We start from the raw sequence: 16,440 nt of genomic DNA on the forward strand, positions 1-16,440 counted from the left end.
AGTAGTAGATGCACTTGTGTAAGTAAACTACTGAGGAAAGACCATCATAATCATCAATTCTCTTTGGGTACTCTGATACTATTAGCTGTAGGTAACTGCAGTGCAAGGGACCTATTCATAAAAGCTATTGGAATAATTTCTCTTCCTCCTTTACATTGTTATTCTTAGTTTGTGCAGCTTGGAAATTGTTATACTCTACTCCATGTTTATGTAGCTATACATTCGTATGCTTATTGGAGGCATAAAATCTTTCCCCTACCATGTGTATGACTCCATAAAAGTTGCATATGGCATGGAATTAGCGATGGCATCTCAGAAGGAATACATATGAGAAACCTGCAATCTTGGAGGCAAGAACAATACAAATGAATGTCTTCTCAGTGTGGCTCTCCCCTAAATGATACTGAATGCATTGCAAACCACAATTATGCAACAGCAACTCGTTCTATCAGTCACCTGCATTCAACTCTTTCAGACCACGACATAGTTTTTCTTGGTGTCTTATCAATCCCATCAGGGTTACTAGTCCTGAACTAAGCAATATATCATGCTCTAGTCTACAAAGTATGTAAATGAAGATCGAACTGCTAAAGAAACATATTGATATCCTAACTCATGAAGCAGCCCCAAAACCCATTCATGCCATTACCTTACATATGGTTCTGAATTTGTGTTGCGAATTAAGGCAAGCAATGTCCTCCTTATCTCACCCAGCGGCCATTACAATGACCTCTGTCTCAAGTCTAAGGACTTCCTATACACAAAAATTGACCAGTTTAACTAAAACAGTTTAAATCAACATAGTTATACCAGTGCAAAACCCTTTGTAGGTATGTTTAAATCAGTTCAAGATTGTCTTATCTCAGTTTAGCTCAATCCATTTTTTTTACCAGAGTAAACTGAATTGAAATAAACTACACTTAAATTGATTTAGACATGTCTACATTCAAACTGGTGCTGGTTTCCCTAAATTGGTTTAAAAACACACCTTACGTAGATCAGTGCAAGCTTGTGTGTTAACAAGTCCTAAAGTGATTTGGCTTTGAACCCTCTCATTTAATGGATACCTGAATAATCTTAAAATTATTCAATATCCTTTAATTTCATTCCAGCTCGTTTTCTAAAGTTTCCCTCTGCTACTCCCAATATTGGAAATATGGAAGGGGTATTTCATATGACATACTTCACTGAACAAAGGCATTATATGCCCTTGTGAGATTTTAGTGAAAGACTGAGCGATCATAGGTTTTTAAATGATTCTTTTGAGCTTTTGTCAGTTTCCAGGTGTGGAAAATTTCCACCTTTGAAAATTATTATTTTTTTGGTACCAGCGGCAGCCATCCAGGCAGCAGAAGGACTCATATGAACTAACAGTGTTAATGTCCTGCTTCTAAGAGACAGTTGGAGACTGGAAAAAACAAAACAGCTATTTAGAGCAGTATCTGATATTTTCCCTTAGGAATCAAAGTACTTGAAGGGAGTATAACAGCAAGGCTTTTTCTAATTATTTTCCTTCTAAGCTTTGTAATATCTGTTCTCCTACCACTAATTACCAGGATAGCAACCAATCAGAATTTAGAACCTTTTAATCTTTCTACTGTATACATCTTCTCCCATTGAGGTACAAAATCAGCCTACATTCTAGTCCCCTCTTGGTTTTCAGGTGTTCATTGTTTGGGAGAACAGAGAAGAAAAATACACATGTCATGTACATTCAGCTTTTGTTGATTGATTGTTTCATAACTATGAAACAAATTTTCCATACCAATTATGTCTTTGCAGATGACAAAAGCCATTTAGGCTAATGACCATAATAATTAATTTTCATTATGAATCAGATTAGTTAATGATGCCAAAACCTACGTTTCTTTATAGAAGGAAAATACAATATCTTGTGTGCATTCCCAGAACGTATCTTCTAAGTTTGTTAAATAAGGTACTACATTAAATATTGTTTTCTGGAGTAGCGTTGACTGATTTTGAGGTTCAATGTGAAAGGCGGCAGCAGAGTTCTCCAATGCCAGGAGCTCATTAGTAGTCCCCCCATTTTCACACACAGTGAAACGTGATTTATAGCTGAGAAAGACTTAGGCCATGTCTATGCTATAAAATTATGGTGACCTAAATTACATCAGCATAAAGCCACTGCAGTCCATACTAGGCTCCTTGTGTTGGCGGCATGTGTCCTCACCAGCAGTGCTTGTATTGATGCAGAGTGCAGCTATCTTACTGTACAACTCACCCCCATCCAGCACAGAGTGTTTTGGGAAGTTTTTGCAATGCCTTATGGGGCCGAAACAAGTCAGTCGGGGGTGACAGGGAGCATGTGTTCAACTTCCCATAATGCAGTGTTCTCCATACCATAATTTCACCTGCATGCCATAATATTTCACACTTCTTTTCAAAATCCCCACAAATCCGTGCATCCCTCCTTGCTGTCCACCATATGTGACAGAAGCATGGCTCCTGCAGAGCTCTACACTATTATGATGATGAGTGTTGTAAGCACAGGGCATCTGATCCTGCAGTATTTGCAGAGCTGCAAGAGGAGCCGTGGGAAACATGGCAATTTCTTGCAGGCTAGATTGCTGTAGAACCTAGAAAGAAACAATTTATGATGAGATTACTGGTTCTGTGGATGAAGGGAAAGCAGTGGATGTATTGTTTCTTGACTTTAGCAAAGCTTTTGACACGGTCTCCCACAGTATTCTTGTCAGCAAGTTAAGGAAGTATGGGCTGGCTGAATGCACTATAAGGTGGGTAGAAAGCTGGCTAGATTGTCGGGCTCAACGGGTAGTGATCAATGGCTCCATGTCTAGTTGGCAGCCGGTGTCAAGTGGAGTGCCCCAGGGGTCGGTCCTGGGGCCGGTTTTGTTCAATATCTTCATAAATGATCTGGAGGATGGTGTGGATTGCACTCTCAGCAAATTTGCGGATGATACTAAACTGGGAGGAGTGGTAGATACGCTGGAGGGGAGGGATAGGATACAGAAGGACCTAGACAAATTGGAGGATTGGGCCAAAAGAAATCTGATGAGGTTCAATAAGGATAAGTGCAGGGTCCTACACTTAGGATGGAAGAATCCAATGCACCTCTACAGACTAGGGACCGAATGGCTAGGCAGCAGTTCTGCGGAAAAGGACCTAGGGGTGACAGTGGACGAGAAGCTGGATATGAGTCAGCAGTGTGCCCTTGTTGCCAAGAAGGCCAATGGCATTTTGGGATGTATAAGTAGGGGCATAGCGAGCAGATCGAGGGACGTGATCGTTCCCCTCTATTTGACACTGGTGAGGCCTCATCTGGAGTACTGTGTCTAGTTTTGGGCCCCACACTACAAGAAGGATGTGGATAAATTGGAGAGAGTCCAGCGAAGGGCAACAAAAATGATTACGGGTCTAGAGCACATGACTTATGAGGAGAGGCTGAGGGAGCTGGGATTGTTTAGTCTGCAGAAGAGAAGAATGAGGGGGGATTTGATAGCTGCTTTCAACTACCTGAAAGGGGGTTCCAAAGAGGATGGCTCTAGACTGTTCTCAATGGTAGCAGATGACAGAACGAGGAGTAATGGTCTCAAGTTGCAATGGGGGAGGTTTAGATTGGATATTAGGAAAAACTTTTTCACTAAGAGGGTGGTGAAACACTGGAATGCGTTACCTAGGGAGGTGGTAGAATCTCCTTCCTTAGAGGTTTTTACGGTCAGGCTTGACAAAGCCCTGGCTGGGATGATTTAACTGGGAATTGGTCCTGCTTCGAGCAGGGGGTTGGACTAGATGACCTTCTGGGGTCCCTTCCAACCCTGATATTCTATGATTCTATGAATTCATGGTTTCCCAGTCAGGGAAAGATGCTTTTTATAAAATGATGGGGCCTAAACGAGTTGTTACACCTCAAGAAAGAGATTTTGGAGTCACTGTGGCTAATCCTCTGAAAACATCCACTCAATGTGCAGTGGCAGTCAAAAAAGCAAACAGAATGTTGGGAATCATTAAGATAGGGATAGATAATAAGACATAAAATATATTGCCCCTCAAAAATCCATGATATGCCCACATCTTGAATACTGCGTGCAGATGTGGTCACCCCATCTCAAAAAAGATATATTGGTGTAAGCAGAGTCTGACATCTAGTGGTGAGCAATGGACAAGGACTTCTGGAGCTGATCTCATTTGCATGGGCACAGCCGCCCTGCCTAGGTGCTCAGCATGTTGGGATTGCTTGCCCAAATGATCACTTGTGGCTGGTGTTGGATCCCCAGTCTCCTTGTTATTGGGGCAGGAGTAATAAAGTGTTGTTATCCTTGTTGTGTGAATCGAGGGCAGCAGAACTGTACCTGGCGTACCCCAATGGAGGGACTCACCCTCAACTGAATGGCACTCGCTAGGCAGGGAACATGGGTTCCAAAGGCCGGGGGTGTGTGCGCGCAAGTGGGCTCTGTTTAAGAGTCCTAGATGCTATTTCACTCTTCCTCTCTCTATGGTATAATAACACAGCTAATTTAGACTCATCCGAGTCTCTTGTTACATGCTACAGAGGTGAAATCACTGATACCTTGGTCTAAGTATTAGACCTAATTTGGGACAGTGTCTCTGATGCAAGAGACTGCCGAGTGTGCACCAGCAGTGAGGCTCCCCCACTAACAGCTGAAATCACTGAGAGCTGTGTTAAGTGGTGGGCTCTGAAGACAGCAGGGTGGCTGGTGGAGAGGTGTAGCGAACAGCCAGCCAGGCTGCTGGTGGAGAGGTATGGCCAGCAGGGCAGCTGGTGGAGAAAAGAGCACCCAGCAGGGCAGCTGATGGAGAGGCGCAGCCAGTGGCCAGCAGGGCAGCTGATGGAGAGGTGCAGCGAGCAGGGCGGCTGGCACATAGGTGTGGCGAGCAGCCCACAGGGCAGCTGGTGGAGAAATGCAGCCAGCAAGGTTGCTGATGGAGAGGGCAGCCAGCAGGGTGGCTGACAGAGAGCGCCAGAACAGAGCCCTGGAGAGAGGCGCAGCAATCGGTTGGCAGGGCAGCGAGTGAGTGCCCGAGCAGCAGAGCGTGTAAGGTGCCTCCTTACTCCCCCTCTTCCACCCAGGGTGGGAGGTGAACTCTACAGAAGAACCTCTGAACTCTGTTTCTGCGCTGACCAAGGACAGCAACTGTGAGTGGGGTGCAGAGAAGGGACAGGCACATTAAAGGGACTTTTGGGTTGCTGGACTTAAGAACCTGAGGGGAAAAGGACACTGACCAACTTCCTTGGGGGTGGGTCTTTTGCTCATGGTTTATGTTTATGAACCCTGTTCGTGGTGTTTTCCCAAATTAATGCTGAATTACTTCCCGCCTTTTATTAAAAGTCTTTGCTACACTCAGACTCTGTACTTGCAAGCAGAGAAGTATTTATTGCCTCTTAGAGGTGCCCAAGGGGTGGTGTGTAATTGTCCCAGGTCAGTGGGTGGGGACTCGAGCCGGTTTTATGTTGTATTGTTGAAAAGGAACCCCTAGACCAGGGGTGGGCAATAATTTTCGCAGGGGGGGCCATTCAATGAATTTTGGTAAGTCGTCACGGGCCACACATTTCTATTATATTAATGGAGGGGGTGCAGGCTCTGGGAGGGAGATTGGTGCAGGAGGGAGCTCTGGGCTGGTGCAGGGGATTGGGGTGCAGGGTCTGGGAGGGATTTTGGGAGCAGGAAGGGGTTTTGACCTCTGCAAGGGGTTGGGGTGTGGGAGGGGTTACGAGGTGCAGGCTCTGGCCTGGAGGTGCTTACCACAGGTGGCTCCCGGCCGGCGGTGCAGCAGGGCTCAGGCAGGCTGCCTGCATGCCATGGCTCCACATTGCTGCTGGCACCGTGGCACGTCTCTGCATGCCCCTTGTGGGGAGGGGGGCAGTGGGTCTCCGTGCACTGCCTGTCCCCACAAACACCACCCCTGAAGCTCCCATTGGCCAGTTTCCAGCCAATGGGAGCTGTGAGGACAGTGCTGTGGGGGCAACATGCAGAGCTGCCTCCCCCCCACCAAGGGCACACTGAGACATGCCAGCAGCAGCTGGCAGCTTCCAGGAGAGGCATGGGGCCATGGCAGGAAGGCAGCCTGCCTGAGCAGCCTGCTGTGCTGCGGGACTTTTAGCGGCCCAGAGATTGCAAGGGAGCAGCCAAAGAGCCTGGCGGGCTGGACAGAAATGTTAGACCACCCGGATCTGGCCTGCGGGCCATATTTTGCCCACCCCTACCCTAGAAACTGAACTCAGCCCTTGTTGCTGCCAACTCTGACTGGCAGAAGGGTTACACTGGAATTGGAAAAGGTTCAGAAAAGGGCAACAAAAACAATTAGGGGTATGGAATGGCTTCCGTATGAGGAGAGATTAATAAGACTGGGACTTTTCAGCTTAGAAAAGAGACAACTAAGGGAGGATATGATTGAGGTCAATGGGAGCTGTGGGAAGCGGCAGCCAGCATGTCCCTGTGGCCCCCACTTCCCGCAGCTCCCATTGGCCGGGAGCAGTGAACCGCAGCCACTGGGAGCTGTGAGGGGGTCATGCCTACAGACGGTCAATGTAAGCAAAATGTCTCGCGGCCAGCCAGCGGATTACCCTGGTGGGCCACATGCCGAAGGTTGTCGACCCCTGGCCCAGCACAGTGAGGTCCTGGTAAATGACTTGGGCTACAATAATACAAATAATAATAAACACCAAATAGTGGATAACAAATAATCTTATTCACACATAAGAGAAGGGGTGTGAGGCTTTGCATACACAGACGTGCTGCGTGTGTTTAGCTAAAGCTGTGTTTTTAGATTGGTTTAGTTAAACCACTGCCAGTTTGTGTGTAGACACTCTTATTTTGGATTAAAAGTGGTTTATTTCAGTTATCTTCTAAGTATCTGATTAAAGTTATGTTCTGTGAGTGCATGCTTGTTATTGGATTAACTTTAACAGAAATAAGTGATACTTAAACTGAAATAGGATGTCTACACGCAAACCTCAACCAGTTTAAAAAGTCAATTTAAAAACACATCTTTAAACTGGTGCCTCTTTGTGTGTAGACAAAGTCTAAGTGAGTGGAGAAAAGAGATGATGGAGGGGAGGAGAAAACTTGAAAGAGAAGGAGAAAATTGGGAAAATAGAGTGAGACCTAGTGTGATGGCATGGAGATCACCCTGAGGTGCCCCCTTTCTGTCAGATATGGTGCTGCAAGTGAGCCCTGTCTCACTTATCTTTACCTGAGTTATAAACAAGTCCACACAGACCATTTTATCAAAAAGTACCCCCCACCCCACCCTTATCCCCGGTTCTCATTTCTTAACAACCATAAGAAAAAGTATGAATTTACTCAGATACACCCAGGGATGTTCATTGTCCCAGTCCACTTAGCAATCTGTGGCTTCTTCTTTCAGGAGACTCTTCTTTTCTGAGCCTGTAAACAATCTCTGTTTCTGGAACCTTTCCCACTTCCTTCTCTGGGTTACTCCTTTTCAGGGCCTCCTTAAGCAGAAGTCCCCAGCTCTCCTCTTTGGAAATGGGCTGTATGTCCTCGCTTTTTCCTCAAACAGGAGTTGCCCCAGATTTCCTTTCTGGAGCTAGGTTCTGCTAATCAGATTCTCTGGTCTTTCTTAAGAAGGAGCCCTCGCAAACCTCTCTGGAGCAGAGTTCTGGGTTGACCAGCTGTAGGGCTTTTGCCAGTTTCTCCCTCAGATGGCCCTTTCCCCTTATTAGCCTTCAGGATGATTACAATCCAGCCTTTCCTTGCTGATGTGTCCCACTATTGAGGGAGGAGGCAATATTTGTGCTGGTCCACTTGTCCCACCTCAACCCCAAATGGTTGGGCATAAGAGGATCCCTGATGGCCCTTCTGAAAAGCTCCTGGCCTTAAAGAAACAGTACTGGGATTTCCTCCCAAACACTTCTTGCTCCTGGGACCACTTCCTCTCTCCCGCTGTCTCCTTGTCCTTTTGTATATAATTGGACCTTTCAGACTTTTAAAGGGCCATACTATGTGACTGAATGGGATGACCATTAGGCATCACTACCCTTAAGGGAACACTATCCCACCAACCTGATCTACACATAAAACTTAGTTTGACATAGCTACTGTGCTCAGGGGTGTGAAAAATCCATACCCATGAGGGCGGTAGCTATACCAACCTAACCCTATTACCAGCAGGAGAGTGAGTTTGTGTGTGTGGTTTTTGGAAAAGGGGGGAGGGGGTGAGAAAACCTGGATTTGTGCTGGAAATGGCCCACCTTGATTATCATACACATTGTAAGGAGAGTGGTCACTTTGGCTGGGCTATTACCAGCAGGAGAGTGAGTTTGTGGGTGGGGGGGAGGGAGGCGGAGGGTGAGAAAACCTGGATTTGTGCTGGAAATGGCCCACCTTGATTATCATACACATTGTAAGGAGAGTGGTCACTTTGGCTGGGCTATTACCAGCAGGAGAGTGAGTTTGTGGGTGGGGGGGAGGGAGGCGGAGGGTGAGAAAACCTGGATTTGTGCTGGAAATGGCCCAACTTGATTATCATACACATTGTAAGGAGAGTGATCACTTTAGATAAGCTATTACCAGCAGGAGAGTGGGGTGGGAGGAGGTATTGTTTCATGGTCTCTGTGTATATAATGTCTTCTGCAGTTTCCACAGTATGCATCCGATGAAGTGAGCTGTAGCTCACGAAAGCTTATGCTCAAATAAATTGGTTAGTCTCTAAGGTGCCACAAGTACTCCTTTTCTTTTTGCGAATACAGACTAACACGGCTATTACTCTGAAACCTAACCCACAGTGTAGATGCTGCTAGGTCAATGGAAGAATGCATCTGTCTACCTAACTACCATCACTCGGAGAAGCGGAGTTCCTACAATGATGGAAAAACCCCTTCCATTGCTGTAGTCTGCATATACACAGCGGTTCCAGAGGCATAGCCATGGTGCCATATCTACGCTGCTGTAGTGTAGACATGGCCTGAGGAAAGTACTGTAAGAAAGGTGCTGGGGAGAGAAAACAGGAATAAGAAATAGAAAACAGAAACAGGATGTAAGCAGAGTCAGGATGAGCTCCACCCTGACATCTGGTGGTGAGGTGTGGCAAGTTGTGGAAAAGAACTTCAGGGGCTGATCTCATTTGCATAGGCACACCCACCCCACCTAGAATGAGGCCATAGCTGCCCAAATGGTCACTTTGGCTGCTGTGGGATCCCCAGCGTCTCTGTTATTGGGGCAGGAAGAATAAATTGTTATTACCCTGATTATGGGAACTGTGCTTGGAACTGTACTTGGCCTTTTGTTATGATGGAGGGACTCACCATCAACTAAGTAGCACTCACTAGGCAAGGGTCATGGGTTCCAAAACTCTGTGAATTGAGAGAGACTGGGGACAAGTATTAATACTTGGTGGTATGGGTTCCTTGGTGAGGGCCTTATGTGCTAATTGCACTTCCTCCTCTCTCCACTGTAGAATATCAGAGCTAATTTTGATTCCATTAGGAGTCTAGTTACAGGCTGCTGAGCTCACTTTGGGCTAATGGTGAACCAGCACTGAGGCTCCGCTACTACAAGCTGAACTGACTAAGAGCTGAAATCACTGACCGTTGTGTTAAGTAGTGGGGGAGCCTGAAGATATATTGTGGAACAGTTCAGGGGACAGCTGGAGTGCCTTGTGGACAGGCTGGTGGAGCAGTTCGTGGGACGGCTGGAGCTGCTTGTGGGATGTGGAGCGGAACAGTTCGTGGGACGGCGGGAGCTGCTTGTGCGACGCGGAGCTGGTGGAGCGGAGCCCTATGGAGCTGTGGGGCAGTCAGCTTCAGATCATGTAAGGTGCCCCTTACCTCTCTTCTCCCCCCCTCCCCCCCGATCTCCACCCAGGTAGGGAGGTAAAGCTCTGCAGATAAACTTTCCAACTCTGGGGCTGCCCTGACCAGGGACAGAGACTTTTGGGTCATTAGACTTTTGGGACTTTGGGTGATTTCGGGTTGCTGGACTCAAGAAACAAAGGGAAAGGACACGACCCAATTTGCTTGGGGTGGGTTTTTGCTCATGGGTTGTGTTATGAATCCTGTTGATGGTGTTTCCCCAACATAATGCCACATTGTTTCCTCTCTGTTATTAAAAGGCTTTTTGCCACACTCTGACTCTGTGCTTGCGAGAGGGGAAGTATTGCCTCTTGGAGGCGCCCAGTGCGGGTGGTATATATTTGTCCCAGATCACTGGGTGGGGGCTCGAGCGAGTTTTGCATTGTGTTATTGGAATGGATCCCCTAGATATTGAACCTGGCCCTTGTTGCTGCCAACTCTGATGGGCAGAAGGGTTACAAGTACATAGAAAGGAGAAAACAAGAGAAGGACAAAAGGAGAATGAACAGAAAAACAGAGAGAGAGAGAGTTAGAGTTCTTGCTTCTTCTTCCTGCCAAGATGGCTGCATCCTCAGCTGGTGGGGCTGAAAGAGGCTTTTTCCTTCAGTATGTTCTTGGCATGTGAAGGTGGAAAAGTCTGTTTGTTTGGGAATGATCCACAGACTGGTGGACCCTGTGGTGCTAGCAGCTGACATCATGAACATTGTTGCTGGCTGAAGGTACCTGTGGGGAAACCGACTTGGGAACTGTATTGGGGGAGGGGGTAAGGAAGGATTTTTGGGGTGAAGGGAAAGGCAATAGGAGTACATGTTCAAAAGGAAAAGAAGTTTGCTTTGCAGCTGCCCGATGTTGGGGAACAGCTGCTAGAGGGACCCTCTTGTATGGGCAGCTTGGAACAAGGTCTCCTTACTCTGGGAAATGGTTTTCAGGGCATATCTTCCATTAGAAACTCTAGGAAGGGCAGGACAACAGTGGAGCTTAGCCACAGTCGGGCTATATCAGAAATATAGAGGTAAAGGGCAGTTTAGTTAGTAACCACACCTGTGGCCTCCCCTTCCCTGTAAGTGGAAAGTGGGGGGCGGGTGGGGGGTAGTATTGTGATCTCCTGTGTTGCAGAGGCTCCACTCACTTTAGGGGACTCCACCTTGGGGGCTATTAAAATTATGAGTTGACCAGAGGAAAGTGGCCCAGAAGAGGCTTTTTTTAAAGATTCTGAAGTTAGGTCTTCTGTTTTCTTGACCCTGAGGGTCACACAAAAAGAAACCTCACTGCTGAGGAGGGAGCACAGAGGCTTGTCTGAGTGAGCAACTGAGGAACAGTGATGGTAAGGAAGGATCTGGGTGTCTGTTTCCAGTCTGGGTATCTTCTTCTTGAGGGACTGCCTAGGAAGAAATCCTATGCAGCAGTCACAGTTGGTCAGGATTGCGCTTCTGGGCCAGACTCCTCACAATGGAAGCATTATCCTAGGATCCCTTGGCAGAAATATGTGATTTGACTTTACTGTGTGGGAGATGTGATCAAGTGAACCACCAGGGATTTTGTTGGATCCCTTTTGTTAAAATATTTAGGATTCTCACCTGCACAACTGAAAGCTGAGATACCCCTGCCAGGCAGCAGGGAATTCAATGTCAGCTTTTACCTTTATGGTAAAGTGGAATTAGGAAGAGGACTAAGGATCTGGATGATATAGTAGCAGTGTCTTTATTCCAGCCTGTGATTAGTTTCTTCTACATGAAGAAGAAATTAATATATATTCTAAAATATACATGAAGCAAATGTTCTGCACTGGGTTTCACTTTATGGTAGTGTTGTAATGTCCGGTTAAGGTTTATGATCAATGTAGGGTTTGGCATGATGAATTTAAAGGCACCATTGAACTTTTCCAGGAAAATAATTAGTGCAACATCTCCCCAGTATGGTTTAATTAGGTTCTGAGTGGGGTTACTGTGTATCCCAGCCAGCCACACACTTATTTTCCTGTGGCTCTACAGAGCACTTAAGTGTGAGCTGTGGTGTGAGGAAGTGCATATTCTGTGGTTCTAATGTATACAAGACTGAGGACTGCAGGGTCTTCATTAGATGCAACGTGTGGGAAAAGTGAACATTTATAGGTAGTGCCCAGAGGTAGGGCACAACATTCTCAGCATCACAAGCACACCTTCTCCTTCCCTAAACCACTGTTCAGAGAACCTGGACAGTCCTGCAAGGATTGATGAAAGCCCCATTTTGAGTGGCAGGCCCCCTCTACTTTTGTGGGAAGGTTTGACCTTGTCCTTTGCTGGTACAGGATTGGGAATGGGTCAGGGAACCACTGAAAGTCAGGACAATACAGATAGGTACATAAACACTGGTAGTGTGGGGGAGACTACTGGAGATAGGGAGGGGGAAAATTCACAGGTGAAATTGGTTATGCAGGAACCCAAGTCATCTTGGAGCAACAGGCAGACCTACAGATGAGGAGTAGGTTTTGATGTGTTCAGCTTCAGAAACAGAGGATTTTCTTGAAATCAGACAGGGAGAGGATCCAAGGAGACTGCTGGGTTTATAGTAGCTGAGGATGGCCTGCAATTCGAACCACACAGCATTCTCACAGTGCAAGCAGATAACAGGTTTAGTCACTGCTGTGGACAAGGGAGAGCAGAGACAGAAGCCCACAGATGAAACAAGCACACTCATTGGGGGAAAGGGACCCAGGGGTTATAGGGCTTGAGCAACTTCAGAACAAACTAGAGTTCGGGTCAGAATCTGGGGACGCATGAGCCTGCCAGTTGAGAGTAATGAGCCAGTCAACAAAGAAAAAGTGACTAACAAAAAGGAAAGAGTGTAAGTGAGGGGTAAGTCAGAGAGTTTAGTATCAGTGACAAGGCGGTCAACTATGTCCTTTGGGGCTAACCCAAGCCAAGCAGCTTGGGGATGTTTTACTTATGTCTAGGAATCTTTGGCCCTCACAGTTCAGACAGCATAAAGAGACCCTAATTCCTTCTGGTTAGGGATTTTTATCCCCCCACCCCACCCCCCCGCCGTCCCCTGCTCTCTCTCTAGGGTCCAAGCTGATGGGACAAGTGCTCCTGCATGTAACCTTTTCTTGGGTGGGTGGAGCAATCAACAAAGTCTTCTACAATGGCCCATTTGGATTAAATAATCCTTCTTGATGGGCAGGAGAAAACCTCTTGGGGTAAACTAATATTTTACACTTCGTAACACATCTCCCCTGGCTCTTAACAAACATTTTTACAGTTACAGAGCAAACATTTAAACATGATCTTGTGACATGGGATACAGATATATGTAGGATTAATACATGCAGCATCCTACAAGCATTCCATAAAGTCTAAACACATTGTTATAACTGTAATATCTATTTTGATAATGCTAACATGCAGGGAAGCCAGACTGCTTTCCAGTTATGCCTTTGTCAGTGTTCAATGAGGCCTAGGGCCTTGCCATGAACTAGTACCTGGTCTGCCACCATCACAGTGGTGATCTAGGATATAAGACTATGTTCTAGGCATGACATTTTGGGAGCTCAGAGATATTGGAGGAGGCGGCCATCTTTTTGGTCCACAGGGCCTGATACTTATGACAGAATAGGGGTGCTGTTTTATACTTACGCAGTATTGGTGCAGAAGTGTAGTCAGGAAAGGGTTTATTAATTGATTTCCATTATTCAGATGTGAAGTATCATTTTGTCACCATCTATGGCCCACAGCATCACAAGCCAAGGGAAGATCTTTTTACAGTGGTGGTGCTTTTTTTATTGGTGTCTCAACAGGTTTTTTTATGGAGGACTTTAATTGTTTAGTTGCAGTGACTGACAGAGTGAAGCAACTTGAAGGGTTACGAGCTGAAGAAACTTTGTGTGATGCCACTGGGTTGAAAGATGTTTTTGAGCATCCTCATTTAAGTTAGGAGGGGATATTTATATTTTTTAGGGGAATCTGGTAGTCAATAGTTTTCACGTAATCCTTGTCCTATCTCAGTTTGTCAATGTGCAGTGCAGCCTGTAGTTTTCTGACCAACGCTTGGTCCAAGTAGACCTTGGAGTGTATGGAGCAGTGACCTTTGGCTGTGTTATTGGAAATGAAATACTTGTTCACTCAATAATGCAGTGGCAGTTACAAAGGTTGAAGGCATCTTTATGGAATGAGAAACAGCTCCGGAGTTTTATACCGCTGAGATGGAATGGTGGGAACTGATGAAGAGGAGCCTGGTTGACCTCTCTATGTTCCTTTTCAGGATGTCTATATACAACTGATTACAAACATTATTTAGCGTTGCAGAGCCACCTTAATAGTTGACTGCAAGCTGCGGAATGCATAAAAATAAGGGCCATAGAGGCAGTTAAGAAGGGAATAGTTTAGTACCAAAGGAAAAAGCTGAAATCAGCTAAATTTGAAAAGGACTTTAGGACAATAAGTGGGGCAGGCTCCTCTGATATATTTGTGAGATGTAAGGAAAAGAGACTGCAGTGAGATATGCTGAGGTTATGGTCTTAGCACTGGGCAGCTTAGCTGGCATGCTGAGGATAGTTCAGGAATATTACAGTGAACTCTTCTGGAAGCAAAGCCTTCCTCCTTTCCAGCAGCAGCAGTTTTTGGATAATATTGCAGGTTTTCGAACATTGGCAGAAGAGGAGCAGGACTCGCTTGTGAAACCAATAGAGGAGATGGAGGTTTGGACAGCTGTCTTGCCTTTGAAGAAGGGAACTTTGACAGCAGAATTTTATCAGAGGCTGTTGGACCCCTTTCTGTGGTGCTGTCATGTGCTTTCCATGATTCCTTGACTTGAGGCACATTGGGAGCTTCCTCTGATGAAGGTTTTGGGAGTTTTTTTGGTCAGTTTGCAAGATGCCAGGAACTGGAGGACCATAGCCCTTTAGAACACGAATTGCACAATTTTGGCTTATATTCTAGCCAAGAGATTGGGGAAAATAGCAGGGAAACCATTGCATCCCAGTCAGTCTAATGCAGGTAAAGGCCACACAGTGGGAAGGCTACACAAACTGTGTGTAGTTTGTGGGAAGTATTTGAAATTGGTTGATGGCTGGGTTATGTTTTGGCCTTGGATCAGGCCAAAGCTTTTGATAGAGTGAACTTTCCTTACTTATGGCTGGCCCTGTCTCAATATGGTATTCCCCTATAGTTCATTAACTATCTGCAGCTCTTCTATGTTTATGCACATTCATTCCTTTAGTACATGAGTAGAGGGGAGAGGCTATGCTAATCTCTGGGGTAAGGCAAACTGTTCACTGAGTCCATGATTGTATTGGGTTTTTTTGGACCGTTTATGGTGGGCAACATGGGCGGCCGGTGACCCGACTGTTGGGGGAGGCTAGCACCTAGCCCCACCCCTTGTGCCTGAGGCCCTGTGCCTCCCCCTTCCCATTTGCCACCTCCCCCGCCAGAGCCCAGAGCACCCTGGCCCCAGCACAGGGCAGCCGGGCCACCCCCCAGCCCTGGTGTGCTGGGAACTGCAGGAGGAGGTCTGGGGGCAGAGTGTGGGTGGGGCCACGCCAGGCTATTTGGGGAGGCACAGCCTTCCCCTGCATACAATACCTGCCACTCATGTTGGGCAGCATATGGTAACAGAGGATTTCGGAACTTAGATGTGTGGATTAAATGGGAGAGAAATTTCACGCTGCCAATAAAGCCCATGCAGATGATGTCACGTTGGTGGTGGGCTGTACCACAGACAGGGACATCTTTTTGACACCTTACATAATGATTCAAACACATCTGAAGCAGTGATTAACATGAAGAAGAGCAGGGCTTTGTGAGTGGGGATTTGGGGTGCTCTTGATGATTATGTGTTCTGTTCATTTCCTCTGCGGCACCTGGCATTGGCCACTGTTGGAAGACAGGATGCTGGGCTCGATGGACCTTTGGTCTGACCAGTATGGCCATTATGTTCTGATGGGTCACAGTTTAGGAGAGCGTTATACCAGACAGTACTTAAGAAATATTTTTCAGAGTGCCATTTAGCATTACTGAATTGCCCAGAAGATTGAAGGAATGGGCCATTGTTGTAAATTCAAAACAATAGAGTTCCCTTTAAGTACTGGGATTTACTGTAGTGGGTATTTCATAGTAAGTGGTACTTTAGAGGTAATCCACAAGGTAACCATATAGTAGATAAAGGCCGTCCCTGGGGAAGCATGCTCTAGGGATCTACATCTAGAGGATGTAATGAAGCACTTTTTACTATTTGACTCCTTTAACACTGGCATTTGGGAATCCTGCTATTGTGTGATCAGACTTACAATCAGTTGGCTTCTGGAATTTTTCAGACACCAGAGGACTGAGTATCTGCCTCAATAAGGAAGGACAGGCATTTGCCACATTTTTTCGTTGAGATTCTGGTTGACACAGTGGTTTTATGCTACCTCTGGCAGAGCTGTTGTTTGGCCTATCTTCAGGCACAGAATGACACACCTGAAACTAGTTCATGCTATTTGTGCGGTTATTCAGTGACTGGCAACAACGGAGAAAAAACAAATGAGTTCAGAGCAATGGTGGGTGGTGTGGAAGCTGGTGATAGCAGATTGCTCTTCTAGGTTTCAGGAGTAAGAGTCTGTGGTGGAGGGCAGGGTTTGGATGATTTCTTCTTGTATCTGTGATGTGTTCTGA

This window comes from Chelonia mydas, chromosome 2, assembly GCF_015237465.2.
Source record: "Chelonia mydas isolate rCheMyd1 chromosome 2, rCheMyd1.pri.v2, whole genome shotgun sequence".
NCBI classification, from domain to species: domain Eukaryota; kingdom Metazoa; phylum Chordata; order Testudines; family Cheloniidae; genus Chelonia; species Chelonia mydas.